Raw genomic sequence first — 22,624 nt, 5'->3', positions numbered from 1 at the left:
CCTGGTAAGCCATGATATATTATTAAACTTCATAAATGATCTATTATTAAACTTCATAAATGGTTTAAGGGCTTTTTGGCAAACTGGTCTTACCAAGTAAAGATGTCTAGCGTAATGTTGTCTTCTTGGGAATCTTGCTGTGGAGTGCCTCAAGGTTCTCCCATTTTACCAATCCTTTTTAATATTCTTATGGGATCATTAGGAAAAATACTTTGAGACAAGCTTCCATCCTTTCCTTTATGCAGATGATGTTACAATTTATATTCTGTTTATGGATAATTTTCAGACAATTATACCAAATATTAAGCATGGAGTAAACATTCTGGAAGTTTGGACAGCAGCAATTAAAACTAAATAGAGGGGAAAACAACAACAAATTCTTGGTATTGAGCAGTCCATTTAATTTGATTTTCACTGAGGAGTTGAAATTAATGGTATTGTTTATTCAGTTGAATCACAGCTCAGGATTCTGTAAGTCATTGTGGATAGCTTCCTTACTTTCGAACCCCAAGTATATGTGGTCACTACAAATCTATTCAAGTTCTTTCGGAAGCTTAGACAAATAAGATCATATATGTAGGGTGCCCAAAATCAGTTTGGAAAAGGATTCAGATAGTGTAGAGCATGACTGCATGATTGATTTGTATTATACCAACAAGCAGGGGGTACTGGATCATACCCTCTGTGTCAGGAGGCCGCAGGGATGGCCACAGGATAATTCTCAGGGCCACATTCCTGGCAGGTAAATCCAACACCCTGGCCGACATACTGAGCAGGGCCATGCAACCGCACGAGTGGCCGCTCAGCACAAGTGTTATGCTCGAGATCTTCCGGGAGTTGGGTACCCCCTTGATGGATCTCTTTGTCACTCCATTCAATCACAAAGTCTTTCAGTACTGTTTCAGGGTCAGGGTACATGACAGACTAACATCAGATGCCTTCCTCCTCCAATAGGGGAATGGTCTTCTGTATGCATAAATGGCGCAGTATCCACTCCATTCCCAGATGTTCCCTCAGCAGCCGACCATGGTCCATCTCCAGGATTTTCTTACGTGAATACCAATGAGAAATAATTGTTTAGCACATTCGCTTTATCTTCATCACTCTACATATATCCATTCTCATTATCTTTCAGTCTCGCAATTCCATTCCTTTCTTTTCTCCTTTCTCCAATATATCTGAAAAAGGTCTTGTCACTTCTCTTTACATCTTTAGCCATTTTTTTCTTCCACTCGCACTTTTGCTAGCCATATTTCCCACTTCGCTTTTTTGAATTTAATCTGATAATCTTTTCCGTGATCCTCTCGTTGCATTCTTTTGTACTGCTTGAACAAAGCCTCTTTTGCTCTTATTTTTTCAGCTATTTCTTTGGAGAACCATATAGGCTTCCTGCTTCTCTTGTTTTTGTTTACTTTCCTTGCATAGAGATCAGTTGCCATATTTATGACCACTGATTTTCCACATCTTTTACTCCTTCCCATACCAACAACTCCTCCTTCAAAATCAGTACGTCTGAAATCCAGTACTTTGAGTTTTGTGCATCCGCACTCCGCCTTCACCCTTACATCAAACCATATCGTGTGATGATCACTATTACATTGGTGGGCACCCACCCGGATGTTGAAAACACTTCCTCCATTCGTGAGCACTAGATCCAGGATCGACCCTTCTCTCATGGGTTCCGTCACCATTTGTCTGAGCAAGGCATTTTGACAGACATCCACAATCACCCTACTTCTTTCCGATTCCGCAGATGGGACGTTCCAATCCACGTCATACAAATTGAAATCTCCCAACAGTAGTACCTCCCCTTTCATACCAATCTTTTGAATATCTTCTATCAGATCCTTGTCTAACTTCTCCATTTGTGCCGGAGGACTGCAGATAACCCCCGTGTGGATACAGGTTCCATCTTCTCTTTCCAGGACGATCCATAAAGCTTCTTCCTTTCCCCAGGTTCCCAGCATTTAATCCGCTCTGATATTGTCTTTCACATACAGCGCCACTCCTCCACCTTTTTGGCGCTCTCTTTCCTTCCTAAAAAGATTATAGCCCGGTACGGCCACATCCCATTCATGGGAATCGTTGAACCACGTCTCTGTAATAGCAACAATATCCAAGTTTTCTTCAGACATCAGGGCTTGCAAGTCTTGAACCTTTTTTCTTATACTATGAACATTTGTGCTCATTGCTTTCCAAGTGCTTTGTGAGTTTAGGTGGTTTTCTGTGTTTACATGACCTTTCCCTCTGCCATCATGTTTATTCTGGGGGGTGACTTTCTGAATTCCCTTGATTCCTTTTGTCACCCCCACCCTCTAGTTTAAATGTCTAGAAACATACTGTCTGAACTTCTCCCCAAGGATCCTTTTTTCCCATCACAGAAAGATGCAGCCCATCATTACAGTATACAACCTGTTATTTTTCCACGCATTACCCCATGCTCCTATGTATCTAAAACCTTCTTTTTTACACGAAGACTCCACATTGAATTCCACTGTTTTGCATAGTCTTTCCTCTCCCTTCCCCCACATAGGAATTACTTCAGAAAAAGCCACAGTCCGAACCAAAGATTTCAGTCCTTCCCCAAGCTTCTGGAAAGCTCTCTGTGCTGTAAACTTGCTGTTGGACAGGTCATTTGTCCCCAGGTGAATTACAACATCAGTGTTTGGAGCCTTGCTCTCTTCTCGTATCACTTTCAGTATTTGGTGTGTACATCTTGTAGCTGAAGATCCTGGAAGACATTTCACTAGGTTGGAACCCCTGAACTGTATTCCTAGGTAATTGCCTCTGCTAATGGAGTCTCCGAGCAGTAAGAATTTTCTGCTTTTCACCAGTCATTAATTGAGGGATGTTTCTTGAGTTGTGCTGCTTTTATTGCCTCTGGTTCCACCACAGTACTTCTTTTTTCAGCATCATAATGATGCAACACAGCAAAAGAATTTGCCAGGGGTAAAGGTTGGGAGTGTGAGTGTTTCTGTGTCACAGATCTTAGTCTACCAGAGCCTACTGCGACCCATCTATTCCTCTGTTGTTTCATTTGGAGACATGCAAGCTCTAAGTTTCCAGGTAGTTTGGCTTAAGATTAAAGCAGAACATGTATTGCACTGAATCGTCATATTGATGTGATTCACAAGTGCCAAAAGGTGAACTATGATAGGGAATAACAAGGAGTAGGATTGATCAATTAAATGTAATGAAGATATTTGCCCTTGAATGGCCTGTATAAAGGGAGTTCACCTAGGGGTGGGTGGGTGGGATTCTAGGATACAGGTAACCTCAGTTTACAATCAAACCAAGTCTGAAAATGCCCAACTTAGCTCAGACAACTTAAGTACATAAGTATTGCCACACTGGGACAGATCAAAGGTCCATCAAGCCCAGTATCCTGTCTCCAACAGTGGCCAATCCAGGTCACAAATACCTGGCAAGATCCCAGGAAAACTCAATACATTTTATGATGCTTATCCCAGAAATAAGAAGTGGATTTTCCCAAGTCAATTTAATAATGGTCAATGGACTTTTCCTTTAGGAAGCCGTCCACAGACCATTTTTAAACCCCACTTTTAAACCCCGCTAAGCTAACCGACTTTACCACATTCTCTGGCAATGAATTCGAGTTTAAATACACATTGAGTGAAGAAACGTTTCTCCGATTCATATTAAATTTACTACTTTGTAGCTTCATTGCATGCCCCCTAGTCCTAGTAATTTTGGAAAGAGTAAACAAACAATTCGCGTCTACCCGTTCCACTCCACTCATTATTTTATAGACCTCTATCATATCTCCCCTCAGCCGTCTCTTCTCCAAGCTGAAGAGCCCTAGATGCTTCAGCCTGGAGTGGAGGAGTAGCCTAGTGGTTAGTGCAGTGGACTTTGATCCTGGGGAACTGAGTTCGATTCCCACTGCAGCTCCTTGTGACTCTGGGCAAGTCACTTAACCCTCCATTGCCCCTGGTACAAAATAAGTACCTGAATATATGTAAACGCTTTGAATGTAGTTGCAAAAACCTCAAAAAGGCGGTATATCAAGTCCCATTTCCCTTCCCTTCCCCATTCCTCATAGGGAAGTCATCCCATCCCCTTTATCATTTTCGTCATCCTTTTCTGTACCTTTTCTAATTCCAAGGTAAAAACAAGTTCTGTTTTTTTTTTCTTTTACCACAAACTGTATACAATTGCCCTTCCTCCAGAGAGAGACAGTCTATGAGTCACCAGATGCTGTGCAACCAAATTGATTGAATTAAATCTCTGGCAGTGAAGATTCAAAACACAATTCTAATGAATGCACCTTTGAGACAGATACCAGATTCACCAGAGTCGCCAGATTCTATTTAACTAGATTGATTGGATTAAGTCACAGGTTTAAAACACTTGGCACAGGTTAAAACACAGTTCCATTGAAAACACCTGTAAGACAAGTCCAGCATAAAAAGATGAAATCACTAGCACAGAAGTTCAAAACACAGTTCAATAAAAGCCCTTTAAGAGAATACCATTATAAAAATATGAAATCACAGTGCAGAGTCAGTGAGCTTCAGACCTTACACTAAATTTCCTCACAACAGAAAAGTTCTTTACATACACCCGAAGTTCCTGCCTAAGGTCATGTCAGAGTTTCATCTAAACCAGTCAATTGTTCTTCCAACATTTTTTTTCCATACCTCATGCCCATCCTGGCAAAAGCGCACTGCACACCTTGGACTGCAAGCGAGCTTTGGCCTTTTACTTGGAGTGGACTAGGCCCTACAAACAGTCCATCCAGCTTTTTGTTTGTTTGATCCCAACAAGATGGGGGTCGCCATTGGGGAAACACACAATTTCCAATTGGCTGGCAGATTGCATTTCTTTCACTTATGCCCAAGCTGGGCTGACTCTTGAGGGTTCATGTCAAGGCTCATAATGTCTGAGTCATGACTGCGTCAGAAGCCCACTTGAAAGTAGCCTCTATAGAAGAAATTTGCAAGGCTGCAACATGGTCTTCAGGCCACACATTCTCATCTCGCTATTGCCTTGAGCAAGATACCCGACATGGTGGTTGGTTTGGACAGACAGTTCTGCAGAATTTGTGTGGGATCTGGAATGCTAGACCCGTTTTGTTCTGTTCCAGGCTGCACTCTCACACAGTATGAGAAGAAATCTAAGAAATTCATAAAACATAACACTGGATATTCCATTTAGAAAGAAAATAAAACAAGTCTATTTGGGAACGATCTTTCTCCTTTCAGGGACCAAAAATCTGGAATAATAATCCAATGTCTATAAGGATGATATCTAGCTATTCTCTATTGCGGAAAGCTTTGAAAGCATATTTGTTTATGCAGTAAGAATTATATTGTTTAAGCTTGGAGAAGTAAACTGTTGCTCATATCTAAGTTAGATATTATCTTCGCTGTAAACCGCCTTGAAGACTCTGTTAAAGGCGGTATAGAAGCATCGAAATAGAATAGTATTGATATAATTTCAGGATGATTTGTATTTTCAACTTGCTGTTTTGAGTTCCAGTTGTCCTACTGTTGTTGTCTGTGGTGAGCCTGGTTGCTAGGGATTCCCACACATGAGTATTACTGGCCTGCTTGTCCTTGGAGAAAACAGAGATACCTGTAGCAGGTATTCTCCGAGGACAGCATGCCATTAATTCTCTCATACCCTCCCCCCTTCCCTTGGAGATGTTTTGTATAGCTATTATACTGTATTGCTGGTCGTGCACTCTCGTGAGCTGGAAGGCACTTGCACATGTGCAGTGGGAATGCTGGCGCGTGGCTTTTAAAGTGATATATGCTATTGCAGCATTCCACACCAGGCAACGTGGATGAAGTCACCCACATGTGAGAATTAATGACCTGCTGTCCTCGGAGAATATGTGCTACAGGTAAGTATCTTCGCTTTTCCACTGGAACTTGTTTCTAGAGGACGTAGTAAAAGCAATTGGTATATGTGGGTTTACATAATATTCCATCCTGCACATACAAAAAGATCCATCATTTTACAGCCAAGCCACAAGATACCACCGTATCTGCTCTGACCCAGGGGACAGAGACAGACACCTTAAAAGCCTGACTGCATCCTTCAAACAGAAAAGCTACAACCCCAAAATGCTAATTCCACAGAACAGTATGAACATCTTGATATATGTAAAACTACAAGCCTCATTGAATGAAAACTCCATACGGAGCAATTCCAAAAGACTGACGTAAGATATTTCAAAAACTACTAATAAAGTGTAGCAGCAAAATATCATGTTGAAGTGCACCTAACATGAAAAAACACATATTGCTGCCTGAAATTACAGAATTGTTATGAAAGATAAAATAAAATTATGACTAATGCGTCAAGTCTTTAGATTTTATGTTTGAATAGACCTGTTTGGATATACATCTGGTCTGTCACCTATTTCTTTTTTTTGTACACTCTGTGGTTTGTTAGGGGGATAGTTGTGTTTGTTTTGTTTGGTTCCATCATACAGGAAATCATATTAGTAGTAATATTTTCAACATTCATCAAACCATAAAAAGTATCAACTCTACCCATGTCAGCATTCTAGAACCTCGAGACAGTCATCTTTTCAGCACTAAAAACAATGTGAAAGTAAAACCCCATCATCTTCATCAGTACTGCCATCCAAACCCAGCCCTAGTTTTTGACAATTTACCACTCGTAGGACGCATTTGCTTTTTCTTAATTCAATGACACCACATTACTACGGACAAATGGGTGAAATAATCGCACAGAATAAATTTCACTCAACCTCCACTTATTTCTCTTCTCACTTCCCTAGGAGTTCCTTCTGAGCAATCAACCATCCTTGCTGAAGAGATCTACTCACTTCTTCAAGCACAGGTATTAGAGCCAGTCCCTCTACAACATATCCATCAAGGTTTTTATTCCCTCTGCTTCCTGGTATTCCAAAAAATCAGGAGGCTTACAGCCCATCCTTGATCTCAGGAAGATCAATCTATTTGTCAAAAAAAAAAGAAAATTTAGAATGCATTCCTTACATAAGAACATGCTATATTGGGTCAGACCAGTGGTCCATCTAATCCAGTGTCCTGTTCAGTGGTGGCAGGCCAGGTCACAAGTTCCTGGCAGAAACCCAAATCATGGCAACATTCCATGCTATCAATCCCAGAGCAAGTAGTTGCATCCCCATGCCTGTCTCAATAGCAAACTATGGACTTTTCCGCCAGGAACTTGTCAAACCTTTGTTAAACCCAGTTAAGCTAACCGCTGTTACTACATCCTCCAGCAGAGAGTTCCACAGCTTAACTATTCAATGAGTGAAAAAAATATATTTTATCCTATTTGTTTTAAAAGTATTTCCATGTAACTTCCTTGAGTGTCCCCTAGTCTTTGCGGCTTTGAAACAAGTAAAAAATTGATTTACTTCTACTCATTCTACATCACTCAGGATTTTGTTGACATCAATCATATCTCTCCTAATCCATCTCTTTTCCTCATATGAGAAGAGTTCCGTCCCCTTTATAATTTTGGTCACTCTTCTTTAAACCTTTTCTAATTCTTCTATGTCTGTTTTGAGATACGGTGACCAGAACTGAACACAGTAATCAAGGTGAGGTCACACCGTGAAGCGATACAGAGGCATTATAGTATTTTCAGTGTTATTCATCAACCCTTTCCTAATAATTCCTAGCATTCTGTTTTCTTTTTTGTCCTCCTCTGCACATTGAGCAGAAGATTTCAGTGTATTATCTATGACACCTATATATTTTTCTTGGGTGCTGATCCCCAAGGTGGACCCTAGCATCAGGTAACTATGATTCGGATTATTCTTTCCAATGTGCATCACCTTGCATTTGTCCATATTAAATTTCATCTGCCATTTGGATGCCCAGCCTTCAAATCCTAAGGTCTTTCTGCAATATTTCATAGTCCACACGTATTTTAATAATCTTGAATAGTTTTGTCACCTGCAAATTTAATTTTCTCACTCATTCTGATTTCCATATCATTTATAAATATGTTAAATTAAATAGCACCGGTCCCAGTGCTGATCCCTGCGGCACTCTACTGTTCACCCTCCTCAATTGAGAGAAATGACCATTTAACCCTACCCTCTGTTTTCTGTCCATTAACCAGTTCCTTATCCACACCAGAACATTGCTTCTTATCCCATGACTCTTTAATTTTCTCAGGAGTCTCTCATGAGGAACTTTATCAAAAGCTTTTGGAAAATCTAGATACTCTACATCAACCGGCTCACCTTTATCCACATGTTTATTCACACCTTCAAAGAAATGAAGTAAATTGGTGAGGTAAGACTTCCCTTGACTTTGCCCCATTAAATCATATGTGTTCCGTAATTTTATTCTTTATAATAGCTTCCACTATTTTGCCCGGCTCTGATGTCAGGATTACTGGTCTGTAATTTCCCAAATCTCCCCTGGAACCCTTTTTGAAAAACGGCATCACATTGGCCACCCTCCAGGTGCTATGGACGATTTTAACAATAGTTTACATATTACTAACAGCAGATCGGCAATTTCATGCTTGAGTTCTTTGAGTACACTTGGATGTATGCCATCCGGTGCAGATCATATACTACTCTTTAATTTGTCTCAGTACATCTTCCAGGTTCACCAAGATTTCTTTTGAGTTCCTGTACATCATCACCCTTGAAAACCATTTCTGATACAGGCAGATCTCTTACATCTTTTTCCATAAAGACCAAAGCAAAGACTTCATTCAGTTTCTCCGCTATGGCCTTGTCCTTCCTGAGTCCCCCATTTGCTCCTTTGTGATCTAACGATTCCCTAGCAGGCTTTCTGCTTCTGATGTACCTGAAAAAGTTGTTACTGTGAGTTTTAGCCTCTGCAGCAATTTTCTCTTCATAGTCTCTTTTAGCCTTCTTTATTAATTATTTGCATCTGACTTTCCAGTTTTTATGTTACTGCTTATTTTCTTCATTTGGGTCCTTTTTCCATTCTTCGAATGACATTCTTTTGGCTTTAATAGCCTCTTTAATAGCCTCTTTCACGTCACCTTTTAACCATGCTGGCTGTCTCTTCTTTTCACCTTTGCAAATACTTGTAATCAGTGCAATTTTTCTAGCAAAAAAGGTGCCGGTACTCAAATGCCAGGCCTCCCTTCAGTGGTGGGGTAATCACTGAGGGACTCACTCCACAATAGCCAGGCCCCCTGCAATCACTCACAGAATATATGACAAGGCAGAATTGGTGTCTTGAGCCTGAGCTCTTTTATTAAAACATGTGGTCCATGGGTCAATTTTAGGAGACACTGGAAAAAGTGCCGGTACTCAGTACGCCCGAGTACCCCCTCAAAAAAAGCCCTGCTTGTAATACATCTGGTCTGGGCTTCCAAGATGGTATTTTTTGAATAACCTCAACACCTGAATTAGTGTCCTAACCTTTGCAGCCGATCCTTTTAGCTTTTTTTAAATGCAGCTACAGTAGATTTCCTTTGTGGGTTCACTGCAGATTGTAGCTCAAACTATGCCGTGCACACCACCAAAGACCAGATCCAAAATGGCTCCCCCTCTTGTTTGTTCCTGGACCAGTTGCTCCAAGAACCAGTCTTTTATTACATCTAGAAATTTTATCTCCGTGGCACTCCCTGAAGTAACATTTATCCAGTGAATATTGGGGTAATTGAAGTCGCCCATTATTATAGTGTTGCCCAATTTGCCAGCTTTCCTAATTTTTGTAAACATTTCTTCATCCATCTGTCATTCTGTTCTGGCGAACAGTAGTACAGCCCTACAAGAATACTCCTTTCCTTCACACGTGGAATTTCTGTTCATAATGATTCCACGCTGCTATCTTTCATCTGGAATGTTTCTTTTATTTGACTCAATTCACTCTTTAACATATAGCACAACCCCGCCCCCCTCATATTTGGTCCTCTCTATCATTTCGATATAATTTGCACCCTGTTAACACAGTGTCCCATTGATTGTCTTCTTTCCACAGAGTCTCTGAGATGCCTGTTATATCATAATTTTGTTCTATATACTCTAATTCTCTCATCTTATTTTTTAGGCTTCTAGCATTTATATGCAAGCCTTTCAAATTGTGTTTTTAACTTGGATCTACAAGATACTTAGAAGTTAACATGGATAATGTGCATCCTGCTGACTCATTAAGCACATCTTGCTTACTTTCTTTACAGGGATTCCCTAAATTCCTGTTTCAGTAGTATCTTTCAAGGATACTCCACACCGAACCATGTGCTAATTATTATTATTATTATTATTTATTGCATTTGTATCCCACATTTTCCCACCTCTTTGCGGGCTCAATGTGGCTTACAATAAGATATGAATAATGGAAATACATTTGTTACAACTTGGTTATGGGTTACATTGTACAAGTTTTGTGAAACCATCGAAGTATCATTAAGAATATAACAATGGGACATCAACATTGAAACGTTGGAAAGAGACAATGGGAAGCTTAAAGGGCAGTATTAAGACACAGAGACATATGGTGTACATATTCCTGTGAGTAAATGTATGAGTGATGTGGAATTACGGGGGATGAGGGTTAGAAGTGGATGTATGATGCATTGATGATCAGTGAGTGTGAACTCTGTGTTTTGGCTCTTGCCATAAATTGTTTCAAACAGATGAGTCTTCAGTAATTTGCGGAAGGAGGCTTGTTCGTAAATCGTTCTTAAGTTGCGCGGCAGTGTATTCCAAAGCTGCGTGCTCGTGTGAGAAAAGGTTGACGCGTGTAGCGTCTTGTATTTCACGCCCTTGCAATTAGGGAAGTGGAGGTTGAGGTATGTTCTGGATGATCTTTTAGCATTTCTGGTTGGTAGGTCTATCAACTCGGACATATAGGCAGGGGCTTCACCATGAATGATCTTGTGGACTAGTGTGCATACCTTGAAAGTGACGCGTTCCTTAAGTGGAAGCCAGTGTAGTTTCTTTAGTAGTGGTGTTGCCCTTTCATATTTTGGTTTTCCGAAGATGAGTCTGGCTGCTGTGTTCTGGGCTGTTTGAAGTTTCCTCAGTATTTGCTCTTTGCAGCCTGTGTATAGTGAGTTACAGTAATCCAGATGGCTTAGGACGAGGGATTGCACTAGGTTGCGGAAGACGAATCTTGGGAAGAATGGTTTTATCCTTTTCAATTTCCACATGCAGTGGAACATCTTCTTAATTGTGTTATTTGCGTGAGTTTCGAGTGTTAGGTGGCGGTCGATAGTGACTCCAAGAATTTTTAGCGTTTCTGAGATTGGAAGGTTTAGGTTTGGTGTGTTTATCGCGTTGAATTCATTTGTATTGTATTGGGAGGTGAGTATCAGGCATTTAGTTTTTTCTGCATTTAGTTTCAGACGAAATGCATCTGCCCCACGTGTTCATGATGTATAGACTTTGATTGATTTCGTTGAAGATTTCTTTGATGTCTTGTTTGAAAGGGATGTATATCGTCACATCATCGGCGTATATATATGGGTTAAGGTTATGGTTTGATAGGAGTTTTGCTAGAGGGATCATCATTAGGTTGAAGATAGTTGGTGAGAGAGGTGATCCTTGTGGAACTCCACATTCAGGTGTCCATGCCTTGGACGTGGTTGAATTTGATGTGACTTGATACGAACGCAAGGTTAGGAACCCCTTGAACCAGTTCAGGACATTTCCTCCAATGCCAAAGTATTCCAGTATGTGTAGTAGGATTCCGTGGTCGACCATGTCAAATGCGCTTGACATGTCAAATTGTAGGAGGAGTATATTGTTGCCAGTTGCTATTATTTGTTTAAATTTAGTCATAAGGGTGACTAATACTGTTTCAGTGCTATGGTTCGACCGGAATCCTGATTGGGCATCGTGCAGTATTGAATGTTTGTTTAGATAGTTTGTGAGTTGTTTGGTTACCATTCCTTCGGTTATCTTGGTTATTAGTGGTATGGATGCTACTGGCCTGTAGTTGGTTATTTCACTTGTGTTTTTCTTTGTATCTTTAGGAATTGGGGTGAGTAAGATTTTTCCTTTTTCTTTTGGGAAGAGTCCGTTTTGTAGCATGTAGTTTATATGGTTCGTTAGGTCTATTATGAATTGTTGAGGAGAAGATTTCATGAGGCTATTTGGGCATGTGTCTAGTTTGCAATTGGATTTGGCATATCTTTTGAGAGTCTTAGAGATGAGGTCTTCTGATAGTAGTTCGAATTCGGTCCAGGTTCTGTCTGCTGGGTGTGTTCCTTCTTCTGGATCTAGACAGTCCAGAAGAGTGGCGTATTCTATAGGACTAGCGGGTATTTTGTGTCGTAGTAGTATAATTTTCTCCTTGAAGTACTTCGCAAGGTTGTCGACGTCTGGCATATCTTTGCCGTTGTTTGTAACTGGTGTGGTATCTAGCAATTTGTTCACGAGGTTAAAGAGTTTGTGTGTGTCTTTGTAGTTGGGTCCTATTATTGTTTTGTAATGTAGTCTTTTTGTCTGTTTTATGGTGTATTTGTATTTTCTCCGAAGTAGTTTCCAATTGTTTAGTGTTTGTTCGTCTTTCTTTTTGTTCCAAGCTCGTTCTAGTTTTCTGACTTGCGTTTTAAGTTTTTTCAGCTCTTCGGTGAACCATGGGTTTGCTTTTTTCCTGTGTGATGTTCTGGTTTGGATTGGGGCGATTTTGTCTAATGTTGTTGTACATAAGTCGTCCCATTCTTGGAGGAATTGGATGGTGTCAGCGTTCGTTGTCCATTCGTTCTGGTAGATCTGTTGCCAGAATGTTGTGGGGTCTATTTTTCCTCTCGTTGTGTATGTTGTTCGCTCACGTTTATTGGTCGTGTTTAAATGTGTTTTTCGCCAGCAAAGAGTGACATTTGCATTATGGTGGTCTGACCATAATGTGGGTGTCCATCTTGTGTCAGTGAGTATGATAGTTGAGTCCGATTCGAATTTGTTCGTTATGATATCTAGTGTGTGTCCTTTTTCGTGGGTTGGTAGCATGTTGGGTGCTTGCAGTTCCCAGAGTTTTAGGAATTCTTTGAATTCTCGTGTGTTTGGTAAGGTGTCATCTTCTATGTGTAGGTTGATGTCTCCTAGTATAAGGATGTTTGAGGCAGATACGCAGGAGTTCGAGATGAAATCCATGAGTTGTGTTTGGGAGTCTTGCCATTTTCCTGGAGGCCTGTAGAATAGGATTGTGTTAAGGTGTCCTGTTAAGTTTGGATGGTTAATTCTTGTCGATGCAATTTCGAGTTGTGGGGGGAGGTATTGGCAACTGTCGACTCCCTCCCCCCGTTATAGTTTAAAAGGTGCTTTATCTCCTTTATAAAGGTTAGCAACAGCAGCCTGGTTCCATCAGTCTTGCCACTTCTGCCCCAAAACAGTTGGCTAACAGCTCTGGATCTCAAGGATGCATATGCGCACATCCCCGTTCACCCTCACCTTTGGAATTGCTTACATTTCACCTTTCAGAATGTCCACTTTCAATTCAAAGACTTTCCTTTTGAACGCTCTTCGGCACCCAGAGTGTTTACAAAGCTGTGGGTAGCAGCTTATCTAAGGGGACATTTGTATTTCCACACTTAGACAATTGGCTTATCTCTGCACAATCCAATCAGGATTTATTGGACTCTCTACATCTCACCATGACTACACTTTAATCTCTAGGATTTATCCTGAATCTGGAAAAAGCAACTTTAACTCCATCCATCCAATTTATTGGAGCACTTCTAGACGCAATCCAGTCTTGAGCCTTCCTACCACAAAATAGTTGCAAGTAGAAACCCAGATGGCATCCTGAGGGGAAAACGTGGTATCTGGTGCTCAAAGGTTTTTCTATGTATTGCGAAAAAGTGTAGGGGGAAACTAAGGGACTTTCTGTCAGAGTCCCAGCAAGCTCTCCCCTACAGACAGACTGCCATTTCGGAGCTCCTTACCGCATCGTCATTTATCCTGCATATCAATTTCACTGGGGCATTAGAAGCAGTGTCCTTGGAGATCTTGAAACCACTTCCTCCAGCGATGGCGTTGGTAGTGTGTTATTTCAATACACCCATATCATGGTCAGACCACTTTCTAATTAAATTCTCTCTAAGTGACCACCTGAAACAAATGGCACCGCCCAGAGTTTGGAAGGAGATCAAAAAAGCGGACCGCTGAGAATTTCCTAGAGGGCTTGGACTATCCACATGTAGATGAAAAGACAACAGTGTCAGAACAAGTTGACATCTAGAATACACACTTAGCCAAGACCTTAGAGAAAACAGCTCCACTAAAAAAAGGTCTTATGCCCCACTCACAAACACTCACCTTGGTTTTCTCCAGAACTTCGGATCCTTAAACGCGAAAGATGAAAACTGGAAAGGAGATGGCGCAAATCTCACCTGGATGAATACAGGCAAAACTGCAGGAAGCACATGGCAAAGTACCGCCAAGCCTTCACAACAACCAAAAAACAGTATTTCTCTCAATGCATTGCACAGGCTGCCAATTCAACCAAGCAGCTGTTCAGTATAGTAAACAGCCTACTGCAGCCCCCACAACAGAACCAGCCTGCCCAGTCTAAACTGAACTGCAATGATTTTGCTGCATACTTTGCCAACAAAATTAAAAGTCTCCACCAGGATTTACAGGCAATCCCACCCAGTGCCCAACCAGTCAACCAGGGGTGCACAAACTCGCCTCCTCCTAACAGAGACAGATGGAACACTTTTAACCTAATGACACAGGAGAGCCTTGAAAAAATCCTAAGAGACCTTCGACCAACTACCTGCTCCCTAAATCCCTGCCCATCAAAGATAGTGCAGCAGGCAAGTATGGGCCTTATAGAAGGTGCCACAAAAATTGTGAACACCTCTCTTTCTAATGGGCAACTACCAACAGCATTAAAAAGGGCAGTGGTTCGCCCTCTACTAAAGAAAAACAACCTTGACCAGGACAAACTTATTAGGATTTATTTACTACCTTTTTGAAGGAATTCACTCAAGGCAGTGTACAGTAAGAATAGATCAAACATGAACAATAGTCAGTAAAAATATTCAAATAATACAAAGTATGGCGTGATATACTAAAAATGTCAACACAATACATAATAGAACATTTTAATTGATAGTGAAGGGTAAAGCAAAGATGTAACATATAGATAGGTAAGAGAGTAAAAAGAGTTAAAAAATAAGGTGACTGATTTAAAGAAAGTTGCACATGAGGTCAGAGAGATGGTTAAATATTATCTCAGGGTAGGCATGGGTAAACATGTCCTGCTGCAGTATGTGCAGTCCGAGTCACTCGTGTGTGTGAGTAATACTAACAAGTTAGTTACTTCTTCTATTATTATTATTATTATTACATTTGTACCCCGCGCTTTCCCACACATTGCAGGCTCAATGCGGCTTACATAGTAAATAATTACAATTACAATCACAAAATCTTTAAGGAGAATATTATAAGCTGTAGTAAACGTAGTGAGAGTGGGTTTTTGAGGAATAAGTGAGTTGAGCATGTCTGGGCAAACAAAGGTAGGATAAGGAAAAGGGATAGGGAGGGGTGAGGAGAGGGAGGATGGCGAGGAAAAGATAAAGGGCAAAGGGCAATATCTGTCATCTGCACTATTTGTGGCTGAGGAATTTGGAATGGAAGTCCCAGAGCCAAATTGGATTGAATGGTCCACCACTCAAGTGAGTGTACAAGCTCTGGGGACACTTTGATGACATCTTCCAGGTTCCCTGTGGCTTGATACCACTGAGAAGCTAGGGTCCATTGAGCTGATCTCATGTGAAGATGTATCATGGGTGTAACGTACACTATGGAAGCCATGTAGCCCAACAATCTCAACATCTGCCGAGCAGTGATCTGCTGAGAGGTATGAACTTTGAACGCGAGTGCAAAAAGATTGTCAGTTCTCGTCTCCGGTAGGTAGGCTAGAACCATCTGTGTATTGAGCAAGGCCCTTATGAACTCCAATCACTGAACAGGGAGTAGATGGGACTTGGGGTAGTTTAAAACGAACTCTAGTAGCTCGGTTGAAGGCCTGGTTGAAGAGCCGAGCTTTCACCTGCTTCCTGAAGTAGAGATAGTCTTTTGTTAAGCGGAGCCATTCAGGCAATGCATTCCAAAGTGTGGGGGCTACTCCAGAGAACGCTCGCTTGCGGGTATCGTCTTTTGGAGAGGGTGTGGTTAGTGATAGTCCTTGGGAGGACCTTAGTGTCCTTGGCAGTGTGTGGAGGATCATCCTATTCTTCAGGTACTCAGGGCTATTCCCTTTCAGGGCCTTGAAGATCAGACATAGAGTTTTAAATTTAACCCTGTATTGAACTGGTAGCCAATGAAGTTTTGTGCAAAAATGATGTGATGTGGTCACGTCAGTTGCAACCTTCTGCTGCATTCTGAATCAACTGGAGCTGGTGCAGGCCCTTTGTAGTCAGACTGTTGTATAGTGCTTTGCAGTAATCCAGTCTTGATGTTATCATGGCATGCAGAACTGGGATAAGATTTACCTTCTTGATGTAAGGAGAGAGGCAGCGTAGCTGTCCCAAATAGTAGAAGCAACTATACATATTACTGGGGAAATAGTTTGGACAGATGTATGCATTTTTTCAAATAGACTTGTAAATGCATAGATACATTCATATATCTGCACCTGTCTTACTGCAAGTGTAAATTTGTGCAAGAGCATGTTTGTGCAGTTTGGGATAGTATAAAATATTATGCACAGCAGCCTGGTTTCATCCTAGTTAAGGTGGAGCCCATCTTTTCAGAACAGGCTTCCCTTTTCCCAGGATGTTCTTAACAAATCTGAATCCCTCTTCCCTGCATCATCTCTGTTAGAAATCATCTGTTTTCAATTTTTGTTTGCTTTATGACCTTCACTCGTATATCAAAAATATTTGAAAGCTGGCTGACATCACCACTATGGAGGGCTGCTCGGGTCTGAAGCTCCTGTGGGGCAGCACATATTTTTGGCCCTCCATCAGTACTCTGAACGCCAAACTTGGGTGATACCCCATCCCCAAAATAGCGATATGTCCACCAGACATAAATTGGAGAGTTATCGCTTCACAAGCGCCAAGACTGGAGTGAATTCATCCAGATCACCCAGTGCAGTTGTGGATTCCAAAGTGGCTACTTGGTCAACCTCAGAGACCAGCCTGGGAGACAGACAAGGAGCACAAGGATCCATTTTGTGCAGCTTCCATGGGTTTTTCTGGGGATTTTGTAGAGGTCCTTACTAACTTAAAGACTGAAATACAATCAGTACAGGCTGATATTAAGCAAGCACTGACAGGAATAAAGGAATAAATATTGGAACTAGACCATCGGCAAGATGAAGTGGAAAACAGAGTAGCTGCCATGACTGAGGTCATGGTGGATCCTCAACTTAGGTTGACTACAATGAAGAAGGGTGAACTTGAACTTTGGGAGAAAATAGAGAACTTGGAAAACCTCTCACAGCAATGCAATATTTGCAGTAGAGGTATTCCAGAGGAGGAAGCCTTTAAGGATTGTCAGGCAGTGACACAAGGTGTTTGTCAGGACATTGCAAGGGGCCCATGGCTCAGGAGACCAGCTTCCCTCTGCACCTATAGAGCGTGCACATAGGGCACCGCGGAAGCCGGTGGAGAGTAGCCCTTGGGATATTGTCATCTGCCTCTTTATGCATTGATGCTTGGAAGCAAACTAATTTACAATGGAAGGGAGCCAAAATTAACTTACATCAGATTTTAGCCTCGAGCAGGCTGCAAAGGCACAGGGCTCTGTGCAGGGAGTTAATAAATATCTGCAAGCTGCTGGATATCGCTATAGCTGGCTGTTTCCTTTTACACTGGTGTTTACTGTTGGAGGTGCTATGAAGAAGGTGAAGACTCCCGTAAAGGCATGGGCGGCACCTTCTCGATGCTGAGCATTTACCAGAAGAGACTAGAACTGTGGCTCAGCCTGCTGATGCAGCCATTTTATCACCTCGATGGCAACGAGTCTGCAAGGATAAGAGATTGTAGAGAATCTCTTTGAAGGAAGGGGCGAAGGCTATCAAATGACTATGCTTAGTTTGCAAGAACTTTCTTTGTTTTCTTTTGTCTTGATCACTAGATTTTCATGTGTGTTCCTGATGAACTCTGTACGTGGTGTTTCATTAGGAGGGCTTTGGAGTGTGAGTGTTTGCATGAGTATTTGAGGGGGTATAGTTATGTGTTTATGGTGGTGCAGACTGAATGGGAGCTGGGAGTTGGTGGGGATGGGGAGAATGAAGGGATTGCATGGGGTACCATTCGCAAATCCCCAGTGCTGGGTTGACTACCCTTTTATTTTGTCCTGGCTGTCCCTTGTGGGTCAGGATGATGGAGCAGGGGAGGGACTTCAGGGTTTTCAAGGGGTAGAGGGGAAGGATGGGCTTGGGAGGACTGTAGAGGGGGTACTCGTATGATATGGGATTATAATTGCAAATTGGTATCCTATAATGTCAAAGGGGTTAAATTCCCCTTGCAGAAGGGGCTTATTGTTTAAAGACCTAGCTAGATTGAACGGTGACATTCCTCTGATCCAAGAGACTTTTTTTCTTAGAAAAACAGAAAAACTTCTCTGGGATAAAAAATATGCTCAAGTGTATTTAGCTCTAATGCTACCACTAAGAAGATAGCAGGGGTGGCTATACTTGTGGGGAAAGATTTTCCTTTTAAGGCACAAAACATAGAGCGGGATATTGAGGGGAGGGTTTTGCTCCTTAAGAGTGAAGTTGGCGAGGAGATGTTGTGAACATTTTTGCTCTATGTGACCAGTCTTCCTAGTTTTGGACGCATTTGAAAATTTTTCTAAAGGGTGAGTTTGAGGGCTCTTTGATTATGGGTGGGGATTTTAATTTAGTGATTGATGCAAGTTTGGATAAATCCTTTAGAGGAGTGGATAATGCACAATGTGCCCATATAGGTTTGGCATGGTTCATGAAGGAGTACCAACTAGCTAATCTTTGGCGGGGCCATCACCCCTTTGACAGGGACTACTCTTTTTACTCTTCCCAGCATAATACTTATTCTCAGATCGATCTGATCTTGGGGGGATCCTTTTGGGACTCGGAAGCTAATTTGCAGGTATAGCACCACAGGTGTGGTCAGATCATACAAAAGGAGCTTTATAATTATTTGGAGCTTAATGATAATGGGTTGGTGAGGGATGGAATAGTGTGGGAAGGTCTCAAAGTGATAATTTTGGGGGGGGGGGGGGCCTTTATTAAGTAGGGTGCAGCGCTGCGTATGCTTTATAGCGCTACAGAAATGCTAAATAGTAGTAGTAGTAGTAGTAGTAAGAAGGAAAAAATAGCTAGGGAGCGGGAGCTATATCAGCAAATTTCAGTATATGAGGCTCAACAAAAGCAATTGGGTACCAAACTAGTGTATGCTAAATTACAACAATTAAGGGATGCACTTCATTGCTTGCAGTGCGATGATCTTGCACATAAACTACAAGTATCACAACAAATGTACTTTGTGTTTGGAAATAAGTAGATGGTTGGCTAGGCGTCTAAACCAACGCTAGAAATAATTAGCTATGTTATGCTTTAAAGGAGTGAATGGGGCGTACTTGTATAAATAGGGGGATATACAGCAATGATTCATACAGTTGTATAAGTATACTAGTGAAAAAGGCCCGTTTCTGAAACGAATGAAACGGGCGCTAGGAAGGTGTTTCCTCAGAGTGTGTATGTCTGAAAGAGTGTGTGTGAGAGTGAGTGTATGAGAGAGAGAGAGAGTGAATATGCGAGTGTGTGTGTGTGACAGAGAGTGAGTGAGACTGGGTGTGTGTGTGAGAGAGAGAGAGAGACTGTGTGTGTGTGTGAGAGAGAGAGAGAGTGTGTGTGATAATGAGAGTCTGTGGGGGGAGGGTCCCCCCTCCCCTCTCCTCACTCCCTTCCAGTTGTGTGGTCCATCCAGTTCCAGGGTTGTTGTCACTCCCCACATCCCCCCCCCCCCCTCTTCCATGGCCATCCCTACCTCCCAGTTCCATGTTTGGTCCCTCCCTACTTCCCAGTTCCTGGTCCCCCACTCCCTCCCTCCAGCTTCCAGCTCCTTCCCTCTGTGTTTGATGATCCTCCGTCCCTGTTTCTGGATCCCTTCGTCCGTCACAGTTGGAGGGTCCTCTCTCCCTCCCAGTTCCAGAGTGCTCCCTGACTTCTCTGCCTTTTCTCCTACATTGCCCTGCCATGCAGCATCTGTCCCCATGAACCCCATGTCCACCATCATTCCCTTTCTGTTCCCATCCATGGCCCTCCCCCTGAGTTCTGCGGTTGCCCTTGCCCCCGAGATCGCCGGTCACCGCCCCCCCCCCCCCCCCCCCCGCTTCTTACCCCCGTTATAAAGTGCTGCACGCAGCAGGCCAGGCCATCCATGCCCCTCCCCCTGAGCTCTCCAGTCGCCCCTGCCCCTGAGATCGGCGGTCACCATTTCCATCCCTGGCCCACCAACCTCTTTCTTGTCCCACAGAAGCTCCGGTCTAGTGCTGCACGCAGTATGCCTCGCCAGCCCAGCAGTTCGCTTCCTTTCGGGTTGTCTTCCCTCCTTGTGTCCCGCCCTCTTGTGACGTAATTTCCGGAAGGGCGGGACACAGGGAGGGAAGAAGACCCGAAGAGAAGCGATATGAGAGGCAGTGTTCGTTCATTGGAGGGGGCGTGGTCCGTTGCTAGGAAGGGGGGGGCGGGTGGAGTGGCGAAGTTGTGGGCGTAGCGGTGGCATCGGTGGGTGTGCGAGCAACCTGGGGCGGGTAGCGGCCAGAGGCTTTGGGGGATGTTTTCCGCAGGAAAGCGTGTTGTCCTCAGGTTCGTGCCGGGGGGGTCCGGGGGGGGGGGGGGGCAGTAACGCGAAGGGAGGAGGGTGTTGAAATTGGAGGTAGGGGTGATTGTTGAAGTCGGTGGGAGGAACGAGAGGGGCGTTGAAGTGGCAGCGTTGGAGGAAGAGAGTGACATCTGTGTGGGTGGGGGCGTGGTCGGGTGGTTCGAGCGATCCCTTCATTGTTATAGATCCGCCCTCGACGTCATAACGTTTGACGCGAGGGCAGGGCAGAGAGACGTTGTGAGTGGGATGGCTTCACCACCATGAATCCACGAACCCTTCAGCCTGGGAGTGACGTCAGATGGCTTCAGAACGTTGAGGGTGCGTTTTATTATAGTAGATGTATAGTCAAGAGAGTGGAGTAACATCAGAAGCTATATCTAGTTGTTTGGCTAATGTTTCTTTGAGCTCTTTGTTGGATGGGAATAGAGATTTACTTGAACAGATTCGGATGGGAATAGAGATTTACTTGAAGCAGATATTACCCCCCGAGAGGTTTATTCTATTATTAAGTCACGGCCCCGGGAATGGATGGGTTCTCAGCTGGGTTCTATAAAACGTTTATGCCTCAACTGGTCTCTGTGCTTATCATGGTGTTTAATGTTGTATATAGAGAGGAGGAGATTCCAGATTTGATGAAACTGGCATTATAAAGTGGCACATATTTGACATCTTTGGGACTGGCAAGCAGAGGGTGAGAGTAAGTGGTGTGTTCACTTAGAGCAAAGTTTTCTTGGGGAATGTAAGTTTGTGATATTTAATGTGAATGAGAAGGGAGCTCAAGGCATCCCAGGAGATTGCTAACCCATTTATGCGGCATCTGTTCACACTCTGGCGTAAGATTTTGGGACAAGGTGAAGGGAGTAGTGAAGATGGCAGGCACTTATTGGCACCTTTCAATTGGGAGGTGCAGTGGGATGGATCTAAAGGGAAGGGGTACAATATAGGGTGTGAGATATTTGGCTTGGAATATATTTTTCAGCTTATTGAGGGTACAAGTATGAGATCTTTTCCCCAATTGTAACAAGAATTTGGGATTCCTAATAGGGATTCTTTATAAGTATTTAAGGGTTAGACATTTTGTATATCAGAAGGGAGTGGGTTACAGTATGGCAACAATCTATGAATAGGTTTCTCATAGTGGGTGTAAGGGTTTGATCTCTGCAATTTATGCTTTGCTGATTTCCCTTGGGTTCTCCAAGCTTCTCTATATGCTAGACTGGGAAAAGGATCTGAGTCTTGAGTTTTCTGAGGCGCAGTGGAGGGATATTTGCTCCAGGCTCATAAATATTCTGTAGCGGCTAGTATTGAGGAAGCTAATTTAAAGATGTTATTAAGGTGGTACTTTTCCCCAGTTAAATTACATAAAATTAATAGTACTTTAACCTCTGCTGAAGGGGGTGTGGGGATTGGGGTACGCAATTTAATCTTTGGTGGACCTTTCCGTTGGCTAAGGCCTTCTGAGATAAGGTAGACCAGGAAATGGCTATTATTTTTGGCCAAGATTGTGCTCTGACTCCTGAAGTGTTCCTTTTGGAGGCTGGTGGAGTGAGCTGTGCTTTGGACAGAGAAGTTCACATGTGTTTTATTTCAGCTCACAGGGTTCTGGCCAAGCATTGGAAATCTCAAGTAACCCCATCATTGGATCTTTGGAGTACTTATTTAAGGAAAATGGTTCTAATGGAACTCTTAACTGTGGCCCGCCTACAAAAGGATGTCCAGAGGTTTAAAACAACAAACAAACTGTAGGGCCCATTTACTAAGGTGCTGTGAAATCTGAGTTTAGCACGTTTTAATGCAGGACTTTCCCATATGCTAATCCCAGATTTACCATTGATTAAAATCAGGCTTTTTTTTTTTGCAGGTTATGTGCTAATGTTCCCATTAGCACATGGCA

General features: G+C 42.6%; 1 protein-coding gene across 6 annotated transcripts in view; it reads left to right on the top strand.

Annotated features, from left to right (window-relative positions):
* The window catches only part of ERGIC2 (ERGIC and golgi 2), a 425,675-nt gene that overhangs the window by 306,733 nt on the left and 96,318 nt on the right, over positions 1–22,624 (top strand). The gene's annotated exons all lie outside the window — the stretch shown is intronic.

The sequence above is a fragment of the Microcaecilia unicolor genome, chromosome 9 (assembly GCF_901765095.1).
Source record: "Microcaecilia unicolor chromosome 9, aMicUni1.1, whole genome shotgun sequence".
NCBI classification, from domain to species: domain Eukaryota; kingdom Metazoa; phylum Chordata; class Amphibia; order Gymnophiona; family Siphonopidae; genus Microcaecilia; species Microcaecilia unicolor.
Note: the sequence above shows the minus strand (reverse complement) of the source record. Positions and strands in the feature narration are given on the sequence as shown.